This window comes from Microcebus murinus, chromosome 15, assembly GCF_040939455.1.
Source record: "Microcebus murinus isolate Inina chromosome 15, M.murinus_Inina_mat1.0, whole genome shotgun sequence".
NCBI lineage: Eukaryota > Metazoa > Chordata > Mammalia > Primates > Cheirogaleidae > Microcebus > Microcebus murinus.
In genome coordinates, this window is record NC_134118.1 from 63,286,741 (window position 1) to 63,311,286 (window position 24,546).

At 46.7% G+C, this 24,546-nt stretch overlaps 1 protein-coding gene across 2 annotated transcripts in view; it reads left to right on the plus strand.

Annotated features, from left to right (window-relative positions):
- The first annotated feature begins 23,652 nt into the window (after positions 1 to 23,652).
- Positions 23,653 to 24,546, plus strand: part of ACSL1 (acyl-CoA synthetase long chain family member 1) — a 69,275-nt gene continuing 68,381 nt past the window's right edge. For both annotated transcript variants that reach the window (XM_012784942.3, XM_012784941.3), the window contains exon 1: positions 23,653 to 23,793. The gene's annotated coding sequence lies outside the window, so the exon portion shown is untranslated. The remainder of the gene's footprint in view (positions 23,794 to 24,546) is intronic.

The window sequence follows — 24,546 nt, forward strand, 5'->3', positions numbered from 1 at the left end:
GTTAAATGAGATAATGTGTTTAAAACTTCTACTAAAGTACCTGAGATGAAGGAAGCATTTAATATATGATAGATGTTTTTGTTGTTGTTACTGCTACTGCTACCACTGCCACCGCAATAGTGTTTAAGGAAGATAATCTGGAGAAAAACAGCTAACAGATATTTCCTGGAGAGATGCAATGAGATGGCGTGGGGTTCCCAGGAGAGGGAGAGACAGGTAGGAGTGAATTTGTAAGTAAGTATGGCAAAGATGGGTCCACAGCACTTGGTGACTGATAAAAGAGACAAAGGAAAAGGAAAGCCCAAAGATTACAAATTTAGGAGAATTTGAGAAATGTTGATATAATAACACAATCAGAAATTAGGAAGTGAGGAAGGGAGTTCGTATTGGGGTATGGGTGATGAATTGAATTTGAAATGATGATAATACATCAAGGATAATATATCCTAGATAATATATCCTGGCCAAATACTTGATTCTGGAAATGCAGATTTGGGGTTCATTCTAACAAGTGTATTTGTTGACAAATAAATATGAGCTAGAGCCTGGTATAACAAGAGAACACCAGGAACAGGGACTGCCAACCAGGGGTGCCCACAGCTGGGGAACGTGGTACTGGAGAGGAGTCAGTGAAAGACACAGGAAGGAGCAGAGGAAGAGGTAAGATGGAATGCAGACCACAGCAGTCACAAAACAGGAAAGAGATTCTCCAGAAGGCGAGGGAGGTCTCCTGTGCCCAGGGCTGCCGAGGGGAGAAAAGACTGGGGGCTGGGAAAAGGCTCCTGCATGGAGCCCAGACTGGGGGAAATGGTGGCAATCAAAGACAGCAGACTCCGCCTATTCATTTGGGATGTAAGTTTCGGAGAGAGAGCTAGGCTGTTGCTAGAAGTAGTAGCAAGTTCTTGGAGAGGACAATACCACCAATAATCCTCAGAGTGAGCTCAGTTCATCTCTACCCCTTACATGACACGTAGCTTCATGGACTGATTCCCAAATCTACACCCTTTTCCCATTGCTACTGCCATGGTCTTAGCCTGATCTCTGTCAACTCTTATCTTCTTCTTTAGGTCTCACTGTTGCTACACACTTATCAACCTGATCCATTTCTGTGGTCCCCAAGCCCCAAGCTGCAGACCAGTACCGGTCCATGGCCTCTTAGGAACCAGGCCACACAGCAGGAAGTGAGTGGTGTGTGAGCAGGCAAAGCTTCATCTGTGTTTACAGCTGTTTCCCATCACTCGCATCACCGCATAAGCTTTGCCTCCTGTCAGATCAGCAGGGACATTAGATTCTCATAGAATCAAGAACCCTACTGTAAACCCTGTAAACCGTGCATGTGAGGGATCTAGGTTGTGTGCTCCTTGCAAGAATCTAACACCCGATGATCTGAGGTGGAGCTGAGGCGGTGATGCTAGCGCTGGGGAGCAGCTGCAAATACAGATTATCATTAGCAGAGAGGTTTGATTGTACAAAAAATATAATCATTCCAAAACCATCTCCCCACCCCCACCCCCTGTCTGTGGAAAAAACTGTCTTCCATGAACCCAGTCCCCGCTGCCAAAAAGGTTGGGGACCACTGCATTTGACCCCAACCCCACCATTTCTGACAGTGTCCTGGGTCTAATGACCTCTAACAAATCCACCTCAGCTTGTCCATTTCTCCTTCAAAGATGTCATCAGGAAGGAAGATTATGTTACCTAAGTTATTTTCTTCTTATTTGACACAGGTGCCTAAAAAAAGGATAGCAGTCATCGTTATCATTGTGGATTTCGTATTACTCCTTTCAAACACATTCAAAGTTCCTTCACCTCTTTACCATAATTCCACTGTGAGTTGTACCCAACTGTTACTCAACTCTTTTTTTAGAGTATGCGCCAGGAATAACCTCACTGGCCCATACCACTTTGAAAGCAGTTCTTAGAAGCACACTGCCTCCATAAAGCTTATCTAGTCGGATTCCTCTAATTCCTGCCCTGATTAAGCATAGACTTCTATGATTGCATCCATATATTAATACCTCTCTCCCAAACATGCTTGCTGCATTTCATCTCAAGTTACAAACATTGTGTGCCAATGAACAATGTATTAATAGATACAGTTACTGCATTGTATAAGTCATTTCTTATTTTCTTTCTGTTGTTGGTTTTGCCCAATAAGCTGACCTGATTAGCTTCATTTTTTTAATATACCACTTTATATCATACAGGTCAGAATCTGTGTCTAATTCAGTTTGTCTAGCTAGAGGTCACTCTCAATACCTGTATCATAATGTTTTCCTGCTTTCCTTACATTTTATTTTGCCTTTGGGCAGGTACAACAATTATTTTCTGCTCTTCTGGGGTTTCAGCACTGACTTCAGAGCACCCTTGCTCATCTCACTGGGAGAATCTCTGCCAGCAAGCAGAGAGATCTGCGTAAAGCCCAGCCTTCACCAGAGCGTGACACATGGACATGATTGTAGTGGCTCTGGGTGACTATTCCCTGTGGTGCACACTCTCCACTCTACCACTGAAAAGATCTCCAGTTCCCCAAAAGAAATGGTGGACTCAAGTATCATGTCAAAAAAGATGGAGTCTTTCTGAGAGATGTTAACACAAATGAGAAGGAGATAGAAGAGGTTTATTATAATATGAAATTATAGGCTCTCTTAAGCTTTCCAAAGGGGAAGGTGATTCCCAACTTTTCCACAGTGAGATATTTATTGAGCTTAAAATGCTATTAATAATTTGAATTGTAAATCTCTGAAAAGAGATGGTGAAAAAAGCTAATGGGATAATTTTTTTTTTTTTTTTTTTGAGACAGAGTCTCACTTCTGTTGCCCAGGCTAGAGTGCCATGGCATCAGCTTAGCTCATAGTAACCTCAAACTCCTGGGCTCAAGTGATCCTCCTGCCTCAGCCTCCCAAGTAGCTGGGACTACAGGCATGCGCCACTGTACCCGGCTAATTCATATATATATATATATATATATATATATATATATATATATATATAGTTTTAGTTGGCCAATTAATTTCTTTCTATTTATAGTAGAAATGGTCTCGATCTTGCTCAGGCTGGTCTTGAACTCCTGACCTTGAGTAATCCACCCGCCTGGGCCTCCCAGAGTGCTAGGATTACAGGTGTGAGCCACCACGCCTGGCCTAATGGGATAAAATTTAACAAGGTGAGTCCTGAGTGTATATTTGAACAAATTCCACAAGTATCAGAAGGCAGCCAGTACGGGCTGCCACATTTAGTTGACCACTGGTCAGTATGTGATAGCAGTGGGACGTGGCCAGGTAAAAGCCTGAGAAAGTTTATGCTATGTTTAAAAATGGCACCAGTCATTTAAAGTATGTTTTAGTTAAGAATGCATCCTGACCAGAAAGTCACTTGCACCAGCCTAACAGTCAAATAGCAAGAAACATGGAGACAGGTGGCTGTTATTTTTGATTTCACAACTCAACAATAGCTCTAGGATTCTCTTAGCCTTTCCCTCATGCTTGCCACCTCTCAGTGACAGGATGGCCACTGCAACCCAAGCTAGTGCCCAGACTCAAGGCAGGAAGAAGGCAAAAGAGCGGTGCCCGCCATGTTTGTCTTTCCCCTGGCATTCCCTGCAAATTTCTCATTGTCTGGAAGTGCAGCACATGGCCATTGTTAGCTGCATGGCTGGCTGGAAGAGTCAACGTTTGGGTTTTCCAACACCTGCATTAGACATAGGCAAGAAACTGGCCAACAGAGAGAGATCCTGTCTCAAAAAAAGGGGGGTGGCGGACATGGTCTTGCCTGTAGTCCCAGCTGCTCAGACATGGGCAAGACAATTGAGAAAAGACATACAATTAGTAAATAATAAAGCCAGGGTTCCAATTCAGATCAGGTGGAATCCAAAATTCGTGTTCCTCCCATTATACCACATCACAGTGTTCAGGTCGTGGAGACTTGGGAAGGAATAATCATATTTAACTATACCCACCACATTTATTTAACCATTAAAACAAAAAATCTGAAGTACAACATACATACAGGAAAGTGTGTATGCCTAAGTGCATAGCTTGGTGAATTTGTCCACGTAATTTCATTGAGAAACAAAATATTACCGCACCCTAGAAGACCCCTCCCTGCTCTCTTCAAGTTCCTAATTCACCCCATAGCTTCTAACAGCACAGATTAGTTTTTGCCTATTTTTATACTTCATATAAATGGAGTCATAGGAATCATACAATCTGTCCTCCGTTGGCTCTAACCTTCCTGGAACCCAGATGGGAAGTATGTCTTAAGAACAGGGTAGAAGGTCATTTATAAGAACTCAGTTATGAGACCAAAGCCAGATTGCAGTGGCATCTGGGGTGACTTGAGTCCTGAAATATTAAGCTGATATTTCAAGTCCCTTCCTGCTGGCCAAGCTATTTTGGACTTGCAGCAAATGGTTTATGGTCTTTCGGGAGCCTTTTACACATTGAAGAATGTTTTAAAAGCTATATGGATCTTCTCCCCATGAAAAGCACCTGGACACAAAACAACAATGTCATGCGTATAGTTTCAGGGCACTCACAAATTCATCTGTGAATTCCCCAGGGATTCGTGGACACCCAGGTAGGAACATTCGTCCTACAGCCTGGAGCAGGGCTAAGCACATGGGTGGAGGTCATGTCGTCTCAACCATGGAGAGAGATGTGTGAAGCTTGGGAAATCCTCCCGGCATGACAGCTCTGCCAATAGTTTCTTCTTAAAAAATATTAAATTAAATTAAAATTAAAAAACACATGAGCATGCTTATCAAAGGTATCCAGGTAGCAGTAACTTCTCTCCCAGTGTTAGATTGCCAGTCTCCCAGTGACACAGCTAGTTACATAGTCTCCCATCCCAGAGACAAACACAATTACCATTTTCTTGTGTGTCCTTTCAGAAATATTCTATGACATGGAATCTGACCTAGTTACTTTACTTACAGCTTCTACCCCTCCAACCCATGCTGCAAGTGCAGCCAGACCGGTTTTCCTAAAGCATCCAGATTATGTCACCTCCCTGCTCATAATCAGTCAGTGGTTCCTTGTGACTAACAGGATACAGTACAAGCACCCTAACTTGGCATTCAATGCTCCATTAACCGGAATCTCCAGGGTCCCTCTCCAATGACTGAAAACCAAAACAGAATAACCACAGAACCTAAAGACTCTTCCCTCCCCTGGAAAACCTCCATCCCAACCCCATGATCCCAAACCAACCGGCTGTCATTTTCTATTGATTCCTCTTCCATTGAGACACCCGTCACATCTCTTCCTTTCCTTCAAATCTCACTGACACCTCCTTTTCCCCAGTCTCCAACTGAGGCCCGCTCACCACACTCTGGGGTAGAGCGCCATGGGCAGTGTAGGCTTCTGGAGCTGCTCCTAGAACATTCCATTTCCACGCAAGCACCGTCACGGAGTCCCATCTAAACGCCTTACTCTAAAGACCTGTTATAGGTACCAAGAGGTTGACACAGAAACCATGTGACTGCAGACACGTTAATCTCTACCAAAGACCGACCCAGGTTTTGTGGGGATGATATTTATAATTGGAGAGGATCTACTTTAAAAGAAAATAAAAAAGAATATAAAATTACTTCTTGACAAGTGCAGTTGGCTAAAAAAAAAGGAAAGAGAAAGCAGAAAAAAAGAATTATAATTTTTTTAAAAACATAAAAAATAAAATAAAAATAAAATTACAAATACAAAATTAGGTACAAAAGTGATTATTTAAAAATTGATCAAAAGCTGACAAATGTCACAATATCCAGGAAAAGTAACACGATATTTTGAAATAAACTGCCTTCTACGGCTCTATAGTATTTAAGCTCTTCGTATGACAATGATTCTGTTGCATAATTGTCAGAGAGAGTGTAGAAAGATGATTCAGTCTTACCTCTAGCCTCTGACTGTGAGAACACAATTTGGGGTCCGTTCTAGGGCCTTGGAAGAAGATGTCAGTGCTAATGAGGGGCTCTGAAGCTAAAATTTCATTAAATTCATTGCAAATGCACCTCTATGAATTTTGTTTCTTTATTTGAAAATACAAATAGTATTTGTTTTGCCTATTCAAAAGGTTGTTTGCTATGCTACATAATGGAATCATGTGTTTTTAAAAAGACACTTCATATTGTGAATGCATCATTAGAGTTTGTTCTCACATGTATTTTCCAAAATTGGCTGCAACAACATCTCCCTTCCCACATTCTCTTCTTGCGATTATGACTTTGACACTCCTCCCACTGAGAGGGAGGGTCTCTGTTCCCTCTCTTTAAATTTGGATGTTGTCTTGTGACCACAGCAGAAATGATACTGTGACTCCCAAGACTAGGTCATAAATGACGATACATCCTACTCCTGGCTCTCTTGGTTTTTTGGGTTTTTTTTGTTTTTTTTCTTGAGACAGACTCTCACTCTGTCACCTGGGCTGGAGTACTGGGGCACCAGCCTAGCTCACAGCAACCTCAAACTCCTGAGCTCATGCGATTCTCCTGCCTCAGTCTCCCATGTAGCTGGGACTACAGGTGTGCCACCACATCTGGCTAATTTTTGTAGAGACAAAGGGTCGAGCAAGGGTCTTGCTGTTGCTCAGGCTGGTCTCGAACTCCTGACCTCAAGCGATCCTATCGCCTTGGCCTCCCAGAGTGCTAGGATTAGGAGCATGAGCCACCGCTTCCAACCTGAAGTCATAGGATTTTTGACCCGAGAGCTTAGAGACTGTTTAATTGGTTCTCACCCCTTTGTGTGCATAAAAGTCGCTAGAGGAAGATGAGGAAGGGGCAGCTTATGGATTCCCCTCCCAGATGTTTGGAGTAAGCAGGTCTGGGTGGGGCTGGTGACCTCTCCTACTTCAATATGGGCAGTCTGTGGACCACACCCTCAGAGGCCCGGGTGTAGTCAGGCCCCCTCTGTTGGTGCCTGGTTTGTCCCCACGTACTGTAGTCACGTGTCCCTATCCACACATGACGAGGCTGCCAGATGACCTGGCGGGGTGGAGGGTGGAGGGAAAAAGTAGCCTGGCCAGGAAGAAAGAAGAGGTCAGGAAAGACATGACTTTGACACTGGCTTTGGAGGAGAAATCACTGCCTTTCTGATCCTTGGGTGGTGGTGAAAGCAAACAGGAGCTTCCATGATATCGGCAGGGAGGCGTGTAGCCTGTATGCAGTGGCTTCCACCGGGATGTCCCCAGATAAGTCACGTGTCTCCTCGCAGTCCAGTGAATCGTTAATGGTGTGAATCACTTGGCTCTGGTTCAGCCACCACCCCTGGCTACCTGGTTCCTACCAGCCCAGCGCCTCGTTTCATGTACCACAACCCCGGGCTGTGCTGGGAGTCCAACACCAGATCATACAGTGGCACCCGTTTTTCCAGCATAAAATCTACCTAGTTCTGAATCCTTCAGCTATTCAGAACTGAACCCACGGAGTCTTTCCAGTTTTGTTCTTCCAGTGTCACTCTCCCCATCCCCTGGCACCTGCCCTGGGTCTGGGTCTCTGGATGAGGAGCCAGAGCCACTGCCTGTGCCCATGGTCTCAGCCCATAAGCTCTAGCAGGCTGCTCCACGGCCTTTCGCAGCTCGGTACTTCTCTAGAATAAAAACCAAGGAGCGTCTGCGAACTAAAACAGCTTGGCCCTTTCCATCACCAGTGTTTTCCTCATCTTAGAGGCACAAAAGGCAAAAAGCAGTAGGAAGCAGTGAGCAGCTACTGCTGACTCACCACGAATTACCATCAACTGTGAGTTATTCAGCAGCTGCAGAATAGCCATCTTTTGTTTAAAAAAGAGGCCTTTCTGAAATATTCTTCATCTTCCCCAATCTTTGTGCATGTTTTTATTTTTATAAATAACTGATCAGAACATAGTCAAGGCAACTGACGCCTACTAAGTGACTGAGACCCTGTAGACCTCAAATACTGGAATAGGGTCCAGTATCATAAATACATCCACAAAGACACACAAATCCATATCATTGCCACAGATACTCCATACACCAAAGTTCCAGAAGTCCTGTCCTGAGGTCCTTAATAAGTGTGCTTTGTTGACCTTGTTACTACGTGGGCGTTTGCATCTACATTGTACAAAGGAGTCTTTGTTGCATGAGCTCATTTCACTCTGTGAGATAGGTATTATTTTAAGATCAAGAAAGTGAGGCTCTGAGAGGTTTAGCAACTCACCTAAGATCGGTAAACTAGTAAGTGGCAGGTTAGGGACTCGACCCAGGACCTGGGTGCCAATTCCAGGGCACACTCCACCATGTCATGTGGGTCTTACTCTATGTATGTGCCAAGCAGAGCCCACACGGCTTGTTCATGAGATGACCTGGCCCCGGGCCTGGGTGGCGGTTCTAAGAAAGCACCTTGCAGAGCTCTGGCAGGGAGCACGCTGGCCCAGGGCACCAGCCGCTGCACGGTGCTCCGAATCCATCGCTGCCTTTGCCGAGGCCACCCTCCCCACGGTGAGAACGGCTGGGCATGGCAGGGGCCCTGGGGCAGCCCTATTCCTCAGAGACATGGGACTCCTCTGATTGGAACTTTGTCTCAGCACCCCCCTTCTGCCTTGCCCGAATTTCCTCAGACTGCACGGGAGCCAAGGAAGCATCCACTCAGCCCTCCCTCCTCTCCAGTTGGGGTCAGACTTGCATTGCAGTCTGATGGCGGTGCCACCTTTCTCCAGCACCCTAATAAAATCCTGAGCTGCTGCTTCTCAGAGGACCCAGGTGACCTTGCTCCTTTGCTACTGATGCCCTTGCAAGGCATCTCTGCAGGCTCAGGAACCCAACAGAGAACCCAGTGCTCGGACTCTCTAGTGAAGGGGCAGATGAACTCAGAAGGCAGAAGACAGAACAGTCAGGCAAGCTTCAGCATGCGTGCTGGCGCTGGCCTGGGTCTGCCCTTAGACACGGAGGAATCTTCCAAGGCAAAGTCAGCCAGGGAACCGTCACTGCCATGAGCACGTCTGCCTGGGCAGCCCTCTTGCCACGTGCAGTGGGAGACGATCGTTCCCGAGCAGTGAGAACTGCTGCTGAAGAAGCTCCACGTGCCCGTCTGATCTTCTATGTCCTCCTAGGTTCCTAAGAGCCGCTGTCCTCAGGACCTGTTTTGGCTGACTTCCAGACTGCCTGTTATGGGGAGGAGACAGCCAGCTATGAGGATGTCCATTGTTAAACAAAGAAACATCCGTGTGATTCCTCCTGATGGGAAGACGTCAGAGAAGGCACTAGTTGTTTGTCATCTGTCATTTGAAGAAGGAACCAATGCCGAACGCATAATCCCACACACTCTTCTCCCATGAGTCATGGAGCAAGCCTGGCATTCTCGGGTTCGTTCATCCACCAAGCATATTCGGAGCCCTCCCGTGCCCAGGTGGTGGGACTCGGAGAAGAAATACCATCTAACGGTCAGCACCCGGTGCCAGGGAAAAACGTGTCTCGGGGCGTCATCTGAGAGACTCCAGAACTGAAGCAGCCTTTACTGAAAACCAAAATTTTTTTTTAACCTTGCTAACAAAGATATTTACCACTGTGGCAATGTTCTCTGTTTGAAAACACAGTAATTACCCTCCGGTCACTAATTAACCCAGGTGTGGGCAGGGACAGCTGGCTACCGATCTGCGTGGTGACACACCTGTATCATCAGGATGCCATTGCTGGCCCCTGGGGCAGCATGAGCAGGTGGTTTGTCTCTGGGGCTGTGATCCTCAGAGTTTAAACCTCACTATTTTACAGCTCCCCATAGGCCCCTGATGTCCAGAGATTCCCGGTGGGTGGAAGGGAAGGGTGTAGACAACGAGGAAAACAGTTACACGATATCCTCTAGATCTGTGCCGTCCAATAGCTGCACGTGACGAGTCTGAATTGAGGTGTCCCATGTGTATAAGGTAAACAACAAGTTTTGAAGACAGTGTGAAAAAAATAATATAAAATATCTCATTAATAATTTTTGTATTGATTACATGTTGAAATGATGCTAATATTGATATATTTAGTTAAATAAAATATATTAAAATTAATTTCACCTGTTTCTTTTTATCTTTTGAATGTGGTCACATAACATTTCAACTTATGTCTGAGCCTCACATCGATTGCATGGTGCTACTCTGGGTGTCAAACCCAGTGAGGGCAGTGACTGTATCTGTTTTTTGCTTATCCAAGCCAAAAAAGTTAGTACAATACCTGGCACTGAAAAACAATAAATGTTTAAGGATGAATGAAAATATGAATGAACAAATGGACATCAGTTATTCATTTCTCTTAAGTCAATAAGCAGTTCTACTCTCTCCTTATATTAACCTAATGTCTAAAGAGATAGGAAATTTGCAAAAATCTACCTTCCAAATTTGAATCTCTGGCTCTAAACTCCCCTGAGTGTGTATCTGACTGCCTATTTATAAACTCCACTTAGATGGGTAATAAGTATCTCAAACTTAACATCTCCCAACCAGAATTCTTTATCTTCCCTGCAAACGTCTTCCTTCTTATCTTAGTTGATGACACCATGATCCACCCAGTTTTTCAGGGCAGAAACCTAGATAGAAGTCATCCTTGAGTCCTCTATCTTCCTACTCCTTCCCGTCCCCATTATCACACCACCCAACCCCACCCAATCAAGAATCGGTCCTGTTGCTTCTATTGCAAAATATATTGCAGAAATACCCACTTTCTCCTCTGTCATGTCACCATCTCAGCATGAGCTGGCTCTGTCCCTCACCTGCACTATTGTCCTCACTGTCCAAGCTTTGCTGCCACAGCCATCAGGAATTCTGTGAGCTGTTGTTATCCTTTTGACAGAGACAAAAAATGGATGCCAGTGAACTCTGCCATAAGATGAATTTTATCTGTACTTAACAAAATGTGCATCAGTAGAGCACACAAACTGTGGATGGAAACAGCTGGAGACAGTCATCTAAATGCACACCTGCCTTCAAGCAAGTCTTCACTCAGGTCCAGACAGAAATCCACCCTCGCCACAGATGTGGGGTCCAGAGACAGGCAAGCCCAGGCTTTGACCGCGTCATTTATTTGCTGTGTAGCCCTCCCCAGGGGTGGGCACGATGGCCCCAGCAGGCATCACTCTCCACTGCAATGGTCTTCCCGCTGCCTTTGGGGACTTCACCAAGGGTGTTCTCCAGCTCAGAGCAAACAAAGCAGAAGCCTCACCCCTACTTAGAACATATACAACATAAAAACCAGCCTGCATGTGCAGGACCACAGGAAAATGAAGGAGAAATCAGAAGCACTATTTTCTCCAAGCTATTCTCAATAAGAATCTGCTCCCTATAGCATACTCATTCAATATTTAAAGTCCACCCACCCAACACATATTATACGAGGCCACACGCTAGGTGCTGGGGATAACGATAAACAAAGCAGTCTAGCACCAACTCCATAGTCTGAATGAACACCACTCCTGTCTGTATGGTTTTGAATACCTCGCCGGCTCTCAAACAGGCCTTTGCTTTCATCATTTCCCCAGTGTGAAGTTCCTCCCCACTTATTTCCATCCTCTGGATTTTGCTCATCATGAAAGGACCATTCAAACCCTCCTTTCTCAATACTATCTGAATTCACATCATTCACCCTCTGTACAACTGTCATTTGGTTTCTATCCTCCAGTGTCTTATTTTTTTCAATGCAGTTACCTTTCCGTTTGCGAGAGTCTTATCCCCACACTCAGGTACAAATAGAAACCTTGGGGTTCTAATTAGTACAGCACTTGCAATATTTTGATGAATTGACTGATTTATGCAGAAATTTACTATGTTGGGGAACTACTCTGTTATGTCGGTGAAAGTCATTTAGGAGGAAATTAGACCATTACATTATTGTTGTCATTGTACCAGATTGTCCAATTGAATTTCTATTATTTGAACTTTAGGTTTGATCTGTAATAAACAGATATTTGATATCTATTCTCTACGCTGAAAAACTGTTTACAAACTCTGTTTGTAAAACAGGAGCTTAAAGTCAAAATGTTATATTTCACTTTTTGTTATTACTCTGTGCTTAATATGGTTTTGAATAAACAGTAAGTGCCTAATTTGAAAAAATGATTGATTGTAATACTTTCCTATATATGAATGGTTGATTTTCTCATCTTTGTCACTGCCTTCTGATTACTCAAAAGCAGGATTGTGTTTTGTCCACTGCCACATCAACAGTGCTAGGACAGGCCTTCTACTTGTTAGAGGGAGACAAGATCAGTGACTGTGATGGATGGGTGGAATGATGGCTAACTGGATAGATGGACAAATGGATGGATGAGCAACATACAGCAACAGAGGTTTCTTCCAGCCTGGGTAACGAGACATTTCCTTAAGGAACGGGTATTTGAGCCGTACCTTAAAGGCTAAGGAACATGTAGATGTGTGTGATGATAACAAGAGCAAACCTTGGCAAAGCAAACATCCAGAGCAAACGCTTAATGGGCCAAAGGAGCTTGACTAGAGTTGGCAAGACATGAAGTGATGGAAAATGAGACTGATGACTCAAGACATGTTTGATGTCCTGCTGAGTCCAGTAGAAAGGTTTGAAACTCCTTGAAGGCATGGCTAGTTCGTGGTTGCATGCCCAGATCCTAGCACAGGGCATTCCACACTGAAAGAATGAAATAATAAACAAGCCAGGGAGGAAGGTTGGCTCTTGGCCACTTCTTTGAAGTTACCTACTGCCACTCTTTTTCTGGCTCACTCCATTATATTGTTCTTGTTGTCTTTTCTTAGCTGTGACTCAGAGCCTTAGTGTTTGCTCTTCCTTGCACCTGACAATTCTCTTGCTGTGTTCTGGCCTCACTAACCCACATGCTGTTCCTTACATATACCTCCTGAGACCTTTGCACTTGCCATTTATCTGATACCTCTTGGAATAGTCTTCCTATCTTCATGAAACTTGACTCCCCCCTCACTTTAAATCTCTGCTCAAAATCTCTTTCACTTCCTTGAGAGGCGGTCCCTGCCAGCCCACGTAAAAGGTGCCTCTCTCTTCTGTCACTCTTAGTTCCCCTACCATGCTTTCCTTAGTTTTACAGCACATATTACCACCTTATATTATTAGATAGTTGCTTTTTTTTTTTTTTTTTGAGTCTTGCTCTGTCACCTGGGCTAAAGTACAGTGACATCATCATAGCTCACTGCAGCCCCAAACTCCTGGGCTCAAGCAATCCTCCTGCCTCAGCCTCCTGAGTAGCTGGGACTACAGGTGCGTGCCACCACACCCAGTTAATTTTTCTATTTTTGGTAGACATGAGGTCTCGCTATGTTGTACAGGCTGGTCTTGAACTCCTGGCCTCAAGTGATCCTCCCACCTCAGCCTCCTAATGTGCTAGGATTACAGACGTGAGCCACTGCGACCACCCTTCTTTTCAGAATGAGAAATTTGGTCTCCCCAGGCCTATTCCAGGATGACCCCAACCCCTTTGAGTTCCTGACATAGAGCAATAAAAGTGATCTTTCCAACAAGCAAATGTCACCTGCCTCTCTGTCCCCCAGTTCAGTCACCTATGCTGCTAAGAAGAGCCGCCACTTCTGCCTAACCTTCTTTCTCTATGCCTCTAACCTCGTGCTCCATCTGGGCTCCTCTACCCGCTATTTATGTCTGGACTTGATACTACCTGTGAGGTGATTCTTACCCATTTCTCCTTCAAGACTTTTAAGAGTCTACTCTAGTGTGAGGCCTACCATTATTCCATAGTACACTATTGTTATTAATTCTCCCTCTCTAAACTAAGTCTAGTTCTTGCCTTATCATTGAATACAGAACGTGGTGGACATTTGTCATTTTTTATTATCCAATATTTAACCCCTTCCTACTTTGGGGTCATATCACCTCATCACCCTGTCTGCAACTACAGATGACAATGCAGAGGGGTCCTCTTTCTCTCTACCCCTGGTGGCCAGGGGACAGGCATGGGGCCAAAGACTGGCAACCAGGGGCTCTTGCCCAGGACTTTGACTCTTGAGTGAGTCTATCAGAGATAAAGAGAAGGTTGGAATGTTCTCATGGCAGTGGCCACGGTGTCCAGTAGCATTCATCGTGGTGGTAGTCATTGCAGTGCTGGCGACAGCCTGCTGACTGGACTGTTCTTGTGAACAGATGGCTGTGGTTCTTCTCGATTCTTGGTCCATGGACCAGGTCAGGTCTTTCACACTCTGAAAGTCTCCAGTTTCCTTCCAGTGAATTCTATATCTACTTAAAACACTAATAGTTGATTTCCATTGCTTAAATCAAGAAGCCAACTGTCTCGTACTCACAACAGTTCCTGGCCCAGTGCCATTCAAAACAGCAGGTGCTCAGTAAGTGTGAGTTGATGGTAAAGACAAGTATATTTGAAAAGGAGACACATTGAAGTGGACCCGTTAACCTAAAGTTTGGACTAGACCACTGAGCCTTCCTTTTCCCATTTAACACACAATTTATGGAAACTTTTTTTTTTTTGAGACAGAGTCTTGCTTTGTTGCCCAGGTTAGAGTGAGTGGTGTGGCATCAGCCTAGCTCACAGCAACCTCAAACTCCTGGGCTCAAGCAATCCTACTGCCTTAGCCTCCTCAGTAGCTGGGATTACAGGCATGCGCCACCATGCCCGGCTAGTTTTATATATGTGTGTGTGTGTGTGTGTGTGTGTGTGTGTGTGTGTGTGTGTGTATGTTGGCCAATTAATTTCTTTCTATTTATAGTAGAGACGGGGTCTTGCTCTTGCTCAGGCTGGTTTCGAACTCCTGACCTTGAGCTATCTGCCTGCCTCGGCCTCCCAGAGTGCTAGGATTACAGGCGTAAGCCACCGCGCCCGGCCCAAATTATGGAAACTTGATGGCACACAGAACCCCAGTAGGAATGACACCAAGGAGGCAGAGATTTCAGAAAATTACAATTATCTAAGCCTTCAGGAATCTCTCCAGATTATTACCAAAAAGCCAGGTTCTTGGCAAGGCTGGAGCTTAGTACATTCTGACAGTATCTTCTCCATTGAGTTGAAGAGGAGCCCATGAGAGCAGAGGCATCCAGACGTTTTTTTTTGTTTGTTTGTTTGTTTTTGAGACAGAGTCTCACTTTCTTGCCCAGGCTAGAGTGAGTGCCGTGGCGTCAGCCTGGCTCACAGCAACCTCAAACTCCTGGGCTCAAGCGATCCTCCTGCCTCAGCCTCCCGAGTAGCTGGGACTACAGGCATGCGCCACCATGCCCGGCTAATTTTTTTTGTATATATATTTTTAGTTGGTCAATTAATTTCTTTCTATATTTTGGTAGAGACGGGGTCTTGCTCAGGCTGGTTTTGAACTCCTGACCTCGAGCAATCCACCCGCCTCGGCCTCCCAGAGTGCTAGGATTACAGGCGGCGTGAGCCACCGTGCCCGGCCCATCCAGACGTTTTTAATAGTGAGTCCAAATGACCAGGTTGCCGTCACCTGCTTGCGTTTTAAACTGAGAACTATGTTGAAGAATGGCCTGACCAGTATAAAAAATATGGATTTTTAGCCATGACAAAATCAACCCCCTAAAACACATTTTAGTAACCTTTATCTGTGCAGAGTGCCATATTGTACTCAATTTTATTCAGTCCATGAGAACACTGATATTTATCATATCAAAATTATTTCGAAAGCCATGTATTTCATATAGTCAAAGACATCTCACTCAATTTTGACTACACAGGAATATCCATAATGGACACTCTTGACTTTAATTTAGCAGAGTCAAGGAACAGAATGTATTTTTGCATAAATATGTAGGTGCCAAAAAAGACCATGATCCCATAGCCAAAATGTTAGAGGTATCAAAAACACCATGTTTTTTTTTAGTGGGTCAGTTAGGTAAAACACTCTGTGCTAAAAATTTTAGGAGAGATTGCATTTTAGGAATGAGAGGCACTGGGTCATCATTCTGTGAGCTCTCTGAGGTCCAACATTGTATTCAATTCCGTACACCTCTCGTGACCAGGTGTGTATACACACAATCACACACCCCTGCATACTCCTGCACCTACCATGGTGGCCAGCACACAGCAAATGGCCAGGAAATGGTTTTAAGTAAATGCATGAAGACTTGAACTTAGAATGAAACTCTCACCCATTATTGACTACATGTGCCAAATTGTGAGCACCAGGCACTTGCAAATGGTTACAACATATCTGGGAGGCTGGGGAGGGGGGAAGCCAGAACCAAGGCCTTATTGTATGGCAGGCCCCTTACAACCTGCAGTGCTAGCTATTGTTATACTTGTTTCCAGAAATAATAGAAATTGAGACTCAGAGAGGTCAATCATATAACCAGTAAGAAGTAGAATCAGGCCTTAAACTTAGATCTTTGCAAATCTAGTACTCTTTCTAGTCTACCTAGGTCTCTTAACTAGGGACCCTAGGAAACCCATAGAAAGCATGTGGGAAATGTTTATGAGGTCAGGATCCATGTCTTTCATGTGATCCTCAAGGTGGCCCATGGCCTCCAAAAGGCTAAGATGTGGGCTTATGGCCACATGCAGGTGGCAGGTTGGCATTTGCCTGGTGCAGTGGAGAAGGAAATAATGGGAGCAGAAGTGGAGGAGGGTTGCATGTTGCTGTACTCACCCAGTTTCAACATCCCTGAGCTGATGTGTCAACTCTAAGGGAGTACTGGTGTCCTGCTTCCAGCGGCATAGGGTGACAAGTAACCTGATCCAGTCCCACCCACTCTTCATATATTTATATACACATTCCACTCACTTGGAGAAACTTAGAACACTGGTGTGCATGTGTGTGTGCGTGTGTGTGTGTGTGTTGGGGGTGGGGTGTCAGGCCACAGGGACTACGCCTGCAATTATTTATTCTCTCAAGCCCTTGGTGAACTAGCTGTGTTGTGATCTAAAAAGGAGAGATAAACCAGTGGAGCTCAGATCTTAGGAATGAAGTCAGAAGCAACTATTGATGAATTAAATGTTAAATCTAATTTACTCTGGACGTCGAGGCCTTCCTGTAGGTAAGAGGGGATAACAGAGAGATTGAAAATTCTGTTTCTATGGATTTAACAGATACTTGTAGAGCTGCTCCCACCAGGCATGGTGCTAGGGAGCTCTGTGTAATATGAAGTTGAATAAGGGGCATTCTGTACGTGTGCATGTTACACAAATAAGCCATCCCAACTCAGCGTGACAAGACTATACCAGAAACATGATAAAGGGCTGTGGGAGTTCCCCCAGAGGAAAGAAAGATTATACCCAAGGGAATGAGAGCAGTTCTATTGGAAGTGACATGTCACTTCGATTAAATAAACATGTATCAAGTGCCAGACACTGTATTGGCTTGGGGACACAAGGTGTCTGGATACAAAATATCTGCTGTGAAAGAGCCCAAAGCCAAGTTCACAGGCCTAGGAGCACAGAAGTGATGATTTGTTATAACAAAGGCAATGTGCCTAAAGTGCAGGGTGGCACAGCTCTGGGAGCAACAAACCATGTATGTGGTGTGTCCTGGGGAAGAACTGACCAGGTTTCAAGTAGAAGGAAGCATAGATACAAAGACTTTCCAAAGAGAAGCAAAAATAGTAGTAATGGTATTTATAGAGCATTCACTAGGTGCTAAGCACTATACTAAGTGCATTTATAGTATTTTATTTCATAGAGCAAACCTTTGAGTTAATTACTATTCATTCTGTGTATTCTTGGATACATATTTTTTCAGACTTTAACATCTATGGAATCCAGAGGTATGGTGGATTGTTTGCAAAATGGCCAACATAATTTCTCTCTTTGTATTCATGCGCATGAGTAGTTCCTCCCCAAACTAATTCTTGACTTGGTCATGTGGCTTGCTTTGGCCAATGGAATAGCAGTAAACTTGATACTAGCAGAGGTTTGAAAAGCAATTCTACAGTTAGTCTTGTCCCCTTGGCTGTACTTGGAGCCTTGAAACCACCATCCTGAGCTAGCTTGCTGGAGTGGCCAATGTGGAGCACTGAGGGACCTCAGCAAAAAGCCTGCCAACCATTAAAAATATGAGTGAGGCCATCCCAGAGAATCTGGCTCCAGCTGATCCACCAGCTTACGGCACCTGCAGGAGACAGCCCAGGAGAGAGCAGCAAACAAACCACCCAGCTGAACCTAGCCCAAGCACCAACCCACAAAGTGATATGCTAGTAAATGACTGTTGTGTTAAGCCACTAAATTTTGGTGTAATTTTTTATACAGCAAAAACTAATTGATATAGGGTGCCTCTTCCAATTGATGATTTCTTGCAATTAAAAAGAGTCACACTCTTTTTCTCTGGGATATATAAAGTAATTGTGCATCTTACAAAATAGTTTGTGATTTAGATTTGATGCAATACAGTATTATACTCACTTGGCAGATAAGAAAGGTAGGGGTTTGAGGGTAACTTGCCCTAGGTCTGTAAATAGTAAGTAATGCCATTTGAATCCAAGCAGTCTGACTCTAGACCTTTGGCTTTGAACCTGCAAATAGCTGGTGAGGAGAATGACAGATGAACTGGTGGGTGAAGAAAGTAGGGACAGGTTATGACGGGTTCTCAGAACCCTTATAAAGAGTTTGGATTTTACTGTTGAGCATAAGAAGCCTCAGTTGAGTTGGAAAGATGAAGTACTTATAATCTCTTTTTGACATTGACTAAATAAAATCCTCATATCACTTTATGAAACAGCAAGTAGAGTGCTGTGGGGGCGGAGGGTGGGGTCCGGAAGCCCTGGCCTTGTCACCTCTGTGTTGGAGCAGAACTGCAGTAGGAGGCGAGGGCATGGACAGTGAGTCCAGGGGGCTGGTGGCCTCTGAGCCAGAGGAGGAGGGGAAAACACAAGGAAGTCACTGGGCACATGTGGACTGCTCTGCCCCATAGAGTTGATGAAGCCAGTAGATTGAGTACATTTAAAATATAAAATGGGTGGGGGGAAAGGGAGGGCTGTGGCTTCATTAGGATCACTGATGACCATGTTATAGTTATCAGTCGTTATAGAACAGTGTCAGTCTGATGGAAATGCCCCTTCTTCCCTACTGCTGGAAGCCCGAGAAAGTTGTACCAGCAAACCCAAACAGTAGCACAAGAGTGGTGCAGAAAGCATTGCCAAGTGGAGTAGATTTACTGTGAAGCCAATATAGCTTAATTTTCAGGGCTGCTCACTTACAGAAGCCCCCTGTGAGAACTTGGCAGGGGCTTTGTCAACAAGTTCACATAGTTACACGTTTCTGCAAAATTGGCAAAAGTAAGACAATGTAGCTGGAATCAGTTGATACAGTTGTCACTCTCTATTCTAAGTCTCTTCTGTCACCACTCCCTTCCATGGTAGTGCTGAAGTGGCTGAGGTCATTTTGGAACCCAAGTAGGGGTGACTGGAGGTGGACATACATTTCTTTGGGTTTGGGGAACATATATTTATGGAATTTGCAGTGACTTGCATGCGTATCTCTAGCCTTCCCTGCATAGGCATGCCTTCAGGGCTATTTCTCCACCCTTTGCCAACTCTCCTAGCATCCTGGGAGGAGGCTCAAGGACAAGGGTCATATCTCACTATCAACCTGAATGTCCTAGGGCATCTTCAGATACATGCACAGGAGAAAAGATATATGGAGTGAGATGGACATAGCCAGTAGGCATACTACTGAAAATTCTTCCAATCAACACTCATTTAAAATGGAAAGCATCTGTCTCTAGCTCAGGAGTGTTAAACAGTTTTTAAAAAATATTAAAATGGAAAGTAATAGATTTGATTTTCATCACCATCTAAGGCCAGCCGCAGTGGCTCATGCCTGTAATCCTAGCACTCTGGGAGGCTGAGGTGAGCGGATTGCTCCAGGTCAGGAGTTCGAAACCAGCCTCAGCAAGAGCGAGACCCTGTCTCTACTATAAATAGAAAGAAATTAATTGGCTAACTAATATATATAGAAAAAAATTAGCCGGGCATGGTGGCGCATGCCTGTAGTCCCAGCTACTCGGTAGGCTGAGGTAGTAGGATTGCTTGAGCCCAGGAGTTTGAGGTTGCTGTGAGCTAGGTTGATGCCACGGCACTCTAGCCTGGGCAACAAAGCAAGACTCTGTCTCAAAAAAAAAAAAATCAAAATCACTAATTTAAGAAAATTATACTATACTATACATCAATCATGTTAGAGGAAAGACTGAATTTTCTTTCTATTCTTTCTGCACAAAATTATTATAAAAATGTCATATGTGGCCTTTCTCCCCAAAATCCATAACCCTGGTTTAATCATGACAAAAACATCAAATCCCAGGAGAGGGACATTTTACAAAATACCTGGCCAGTATTCCTCAAAACTGTCAAGGTCCTAAAAAACACGTATAGTTTGAGAAACTGTCACAGCCAAGAGGAGCTTAAGGAGACACGACAACTAAACGTAATGTGATATGCTGGTTGGGATCCTGGGACAGAAAAAGGACATTAGGTAAAAAATTAAGGAAATCTGAACAATAGATAGATAGACTTGAGTTATAAAATATATTGATACTGGATCACTAACGGTGACAAATGTACCATACTAATGTAAGATGTCAATCAGTGCAGAAATTAGGTGAAGAGCTTATGGGAACTCTGCAATTTTCCTGTAAATCAAAAACTGTCCTAAAAAGTAAGGTTTATTAAACAATTCATGAGTATATGTAGCCCAAAACGTAGGGCAAAACTTATTAGAGAGTAGGAAAAAAGAATGAATACAATTTTTAGGGTATTTTGTGAAATGCGTGGTACAATTATAATGGAAAACATTTTTTTCTTTGTTACTGCTGACGGCCCAAGAGAGCCCAAGCTTTTAAAATTTGTATTTTGTTGTGATTTCAGTTCTCATTATAAAAAACATGCACTTTTGTATCCAACTTTGTAATTTTCAAAAGGAGAGTCCCTAAATTATATAAATCAGGCTCCACAAAACTTGGATCCACCCTTGGTTGCCATTAATCACATGTGAATGGTTGGAATCACTGAATACCTACTATCTGTGAATACAATGCTAGGCCTTACAGGGGAGTGGGAAGGGCAGGGCTGGTTTTCAAGGATTCACCAAATGCAATTCCTCCCTCCAGGCACTTACAGTTTCATGGGGACATGGACATATACCTAAAATAGATGCAGCCCCCAAAACGTATTGAGCAACAAGCATCTGATCCATGATGTTAATTCTTCCTTTAACCAGCCAATTACCAAGTTCTGGAATTAACAGCATATCGGCCATTCTTAACTGGTGTGACTATACATCAGATAACTCCGTGCAAAAGCAATGGATGTAGAAGATCAGTAATAATCCCGACTTCACCGGTGGTGATCACAAGTGGGAACTTTTGAATTTATATGTTCAAGTATCTTAGAATAAGATATCCAATAAGAATGTGACCTTGTTTGGATATAAGGTCTTTACAGAGGTAACTGAGTGAAAATGAGGTCATTAGGGTGGGTCCCAATCGAATATGACTGGTGTCCTTACAAAAAGGGGACATTTGGAAGTGCACACTAGGGAGGGAAGATGATGTGAAGAGAAATAGGGAGAGGACAGCCACCTACAAGCCGGAGAGAGGTCTGGGGCCGGTCCTTCCCTCACAGCCCTCAGAGGGAAGCTTGACAACACCTTGCTTTCATACTCCTGCTCTCCAGAGACAGTAAGCTGCTGTTGTTGAAGCCGCCTAGTTTGTAGTACTTTACAGCACCCCTTGAAAACTAATACACCACAGAACTTGGGAAGTACCTGAGGGCGCACTGGTGCCGAGAGTGGTTGGAGAAGCAGGAGGAGAAAGGAGAGGCTATGATGATGAAATCATGGGTGGGGAGAGAGACCTGGAGAGAGAAACCGGGTATCAGCCAAGAGGAGACCAGTAAAAAGAGCTGTGGATATTTTTTTTTTCCTTTGAAATGGGAGGGTCTAGATCTGGAAGATGCAGCTCTAGACGGGGATCTGGGAGAAGGGAGCTGTGACAGAGGCTGTTGGTGTGAGTTGCCCTCCCTATCACTGTCCCACTGTGTCCTGCACTCTGTGGGAGGGAACGAACACCGCGGCCACCTTCGGGTGTTCCAGAAAAGCGAGAGACACCCAACGAAAGTCCTGAAGATAACTATTTGCTGGAGTCAGCTTGAGTGTGCTTCAGGCCTGGAGTGAACACGTGCTGTTTCACGGAGTGTGAGCCTGAGTATAGTCCATAGTCCGTGGGGGTCTTTATGCACGTGCTCTGGGGGCAGGCTGAATTCCAAGGGCAGTATTGCCTCACCAGCTTTTTTTAACCTTCCTGCTTAAGTTTCCTCTTAAGGAAACTTCCTTTCCCCTTCTGTAAAAGGGGAGTAATGATAGCACCTACCTCACAGGGTTCTAGTGAAGATTAAATAGAATAATGAGTGTGAAGAGTTTACAGCAGTGCCCAGTATCAAGCACTCAGTAAACAGTGTCTATTGTTACCAAAGGCGTCTATTACAATAATCATTCTTCAAACTCAAAGCAGTGCTAGGTAACAGCCCTGCCAGCAAACACCGCTGCAACTGGGACCCCTGTTATTAGAGGTTGGGGACGCTGGCAGGCCTCCGGTGCTGAAAGAAGAGTAGCACTTGGATGTGATCTTGAAAACAATTACACTGGCCCCGACAGCCCCCACGTGGGCATCGCAGGATGCGGAGCCCTCCAAACCTCACAGCCGAGGCTGAGCAGGGCACACAGGCCCCACGCACTTGGCAGGAGACTACTGCCCATGGACAACGTCTAGTCCGCTTCTGCTCTAACTGCACCCGGGCCTGATTTGTCCAGGGTTGCTTTGCGTCCAGCTCATTGCAGAAGGCCAGAGAAGAGTCTTTCCGGCCAGGGACTGTGTCGAAACCCCATATGGGGACCGCGGTGAAATCGAGTTGAAAGGGGGGGCATGTAAGTCGGTGCCAAAGAAAAACAGAAAGGAAAACTCTTTGGCCATCAAGGCCCCTCACCAAGTAGGCGGCAAAGCACGTGGTGCAGGCTGGTGCAAGCGCAAGGGCGCCTCCTGTCCCCCAAGGCACTGCGGGCCCCCGGGTTCGCGGGGCTTCTGAGTTGAGGCACTACAATTTTGCCCTTTGTCCTTCCTCGGGTTCATTACGAAATGAGAGGGCAGCTCGGACGCCTGCCGCTGCGTCCGCCAGACACCCGCCGGCCACACGCGCGCCCAGACCCGAAGGGCCGTAGGCGCACGGCGGGGCGGGGCCCGGGGCAGGGCAGGAGGGGCGGGAGGGGCGGGGCCGGAGGGGAGGAGGGGTCCGAGGGGCGGGGCAGGACGGGCAGGAGGGGCGGGGCCTGAGGAGAGGAAGGGGTCGAACGGGCAGGAGGGGAGGGGCGGGGGGGTCGGAGGGGCGGGGCCACAGGGGCAGGCCGGGCCGGAGGGGGTCGGAGGGGCGGGGCAGGATGGGCAGGAGGGGCAGGAGGGGCGGGGCAGGAGGGGCGGGGAGGGGCAGGAGGGGCGAGGAGGGGCAGGAGGGGCAGGAGGGGCGGGGCAGGAGGGGCGGGGAGGGGGTCGGAGGGGGCTTGGAGGGGCGGGGCAGGAGGGGCGGGGAGGGGGTCGGAGGGGGCAGGAGGGGCGGGGCAGGAGGGGCAGGAGGGGCAGGAGGGGCAGGAGGGGCAGGAGGGGCGGGGCCCCGGGGGGGACGACTGAGGGGCGGGGCCGGAGGGGCAGGACGGGCCGGAGGGGGTCGGAGGGGCGGGGCCGCGGGCGGGGCGGGGCGGCGCGGCGAGCGCACCAGAGAGCCTGGCTCAGCCGCGGCAGCGGCGGGGGCGCAGCCAGCGGGTAGCGGTGGCAGCGCCTTAAATAGCATCCGGAGCCGGCGCGGGGCAAGGAGTGGGCTGCAGTGACAGCCGGCGACGGATCGGCCGGGCCAGCTGAGGAGGTGAGTGCGTCTGCCGCGCCCGCGCCTGTCCCCGTTGCGGTGCCCCGGGCTCGGCCGACGCGCGGGGCTCAGGCTGCCCGGCAGGCCGAGCCCGGAGGCGGCGGCCGCGGCGGAGGCAGGCGCACCGCCTGGCTGGGGAGACGTGCCGCCTTTCCGGCCTCGGGTCTGCGGCCCGGCTTCCTTCAGCAGCTGGAGGCCTCCGGGCCGCCGCAGCTTCCTGTGCCTGAGCCTGGATGCGGGCGCCGGGATGCGGGCGCCGGGATGCGGGCGCCAGGATGAGGGCGCCGGGCTGGTGCGCGACCGGGCCGGTGACGCGCGCCGCGGGACCGGCCCCTTGTTTGTGTGGCGGCGGGCCGGCCTGGCGGAGCAGCCGGACGCCGGGCGTCAGATGCGCAGAGGTCCCGCGGGCCGGTGGCTCTGGCCTCGCGGGCGCGGGCGTCCCTCCTGCCTCGGGGCTTGCGGGGAGCGCTCGCACCTGGCCGGGCGGAGCGGGCTGGGCGCGCACAGCCGTGCCGGGCCCTGCGCAGAGCGCTGGCGGGAGGGTCACCCGCGGCACCGAAGCCGGCCGCGTGCGGAGACGTTCTCGCGGTGTCTCCGGAGGAGAGCCCACGGCCTCTGCGCGCGACGGAGGAAGCAGTCGTAGATTAAGGAGCGCTGGCATTTTTTGAAACCGAGAAGCAAAGATGATGTCTGTCACCTTGCGGTGTAGACAGAGAGTGGTGGTAGACGACTTGAATGAACACGTGGGTTAGG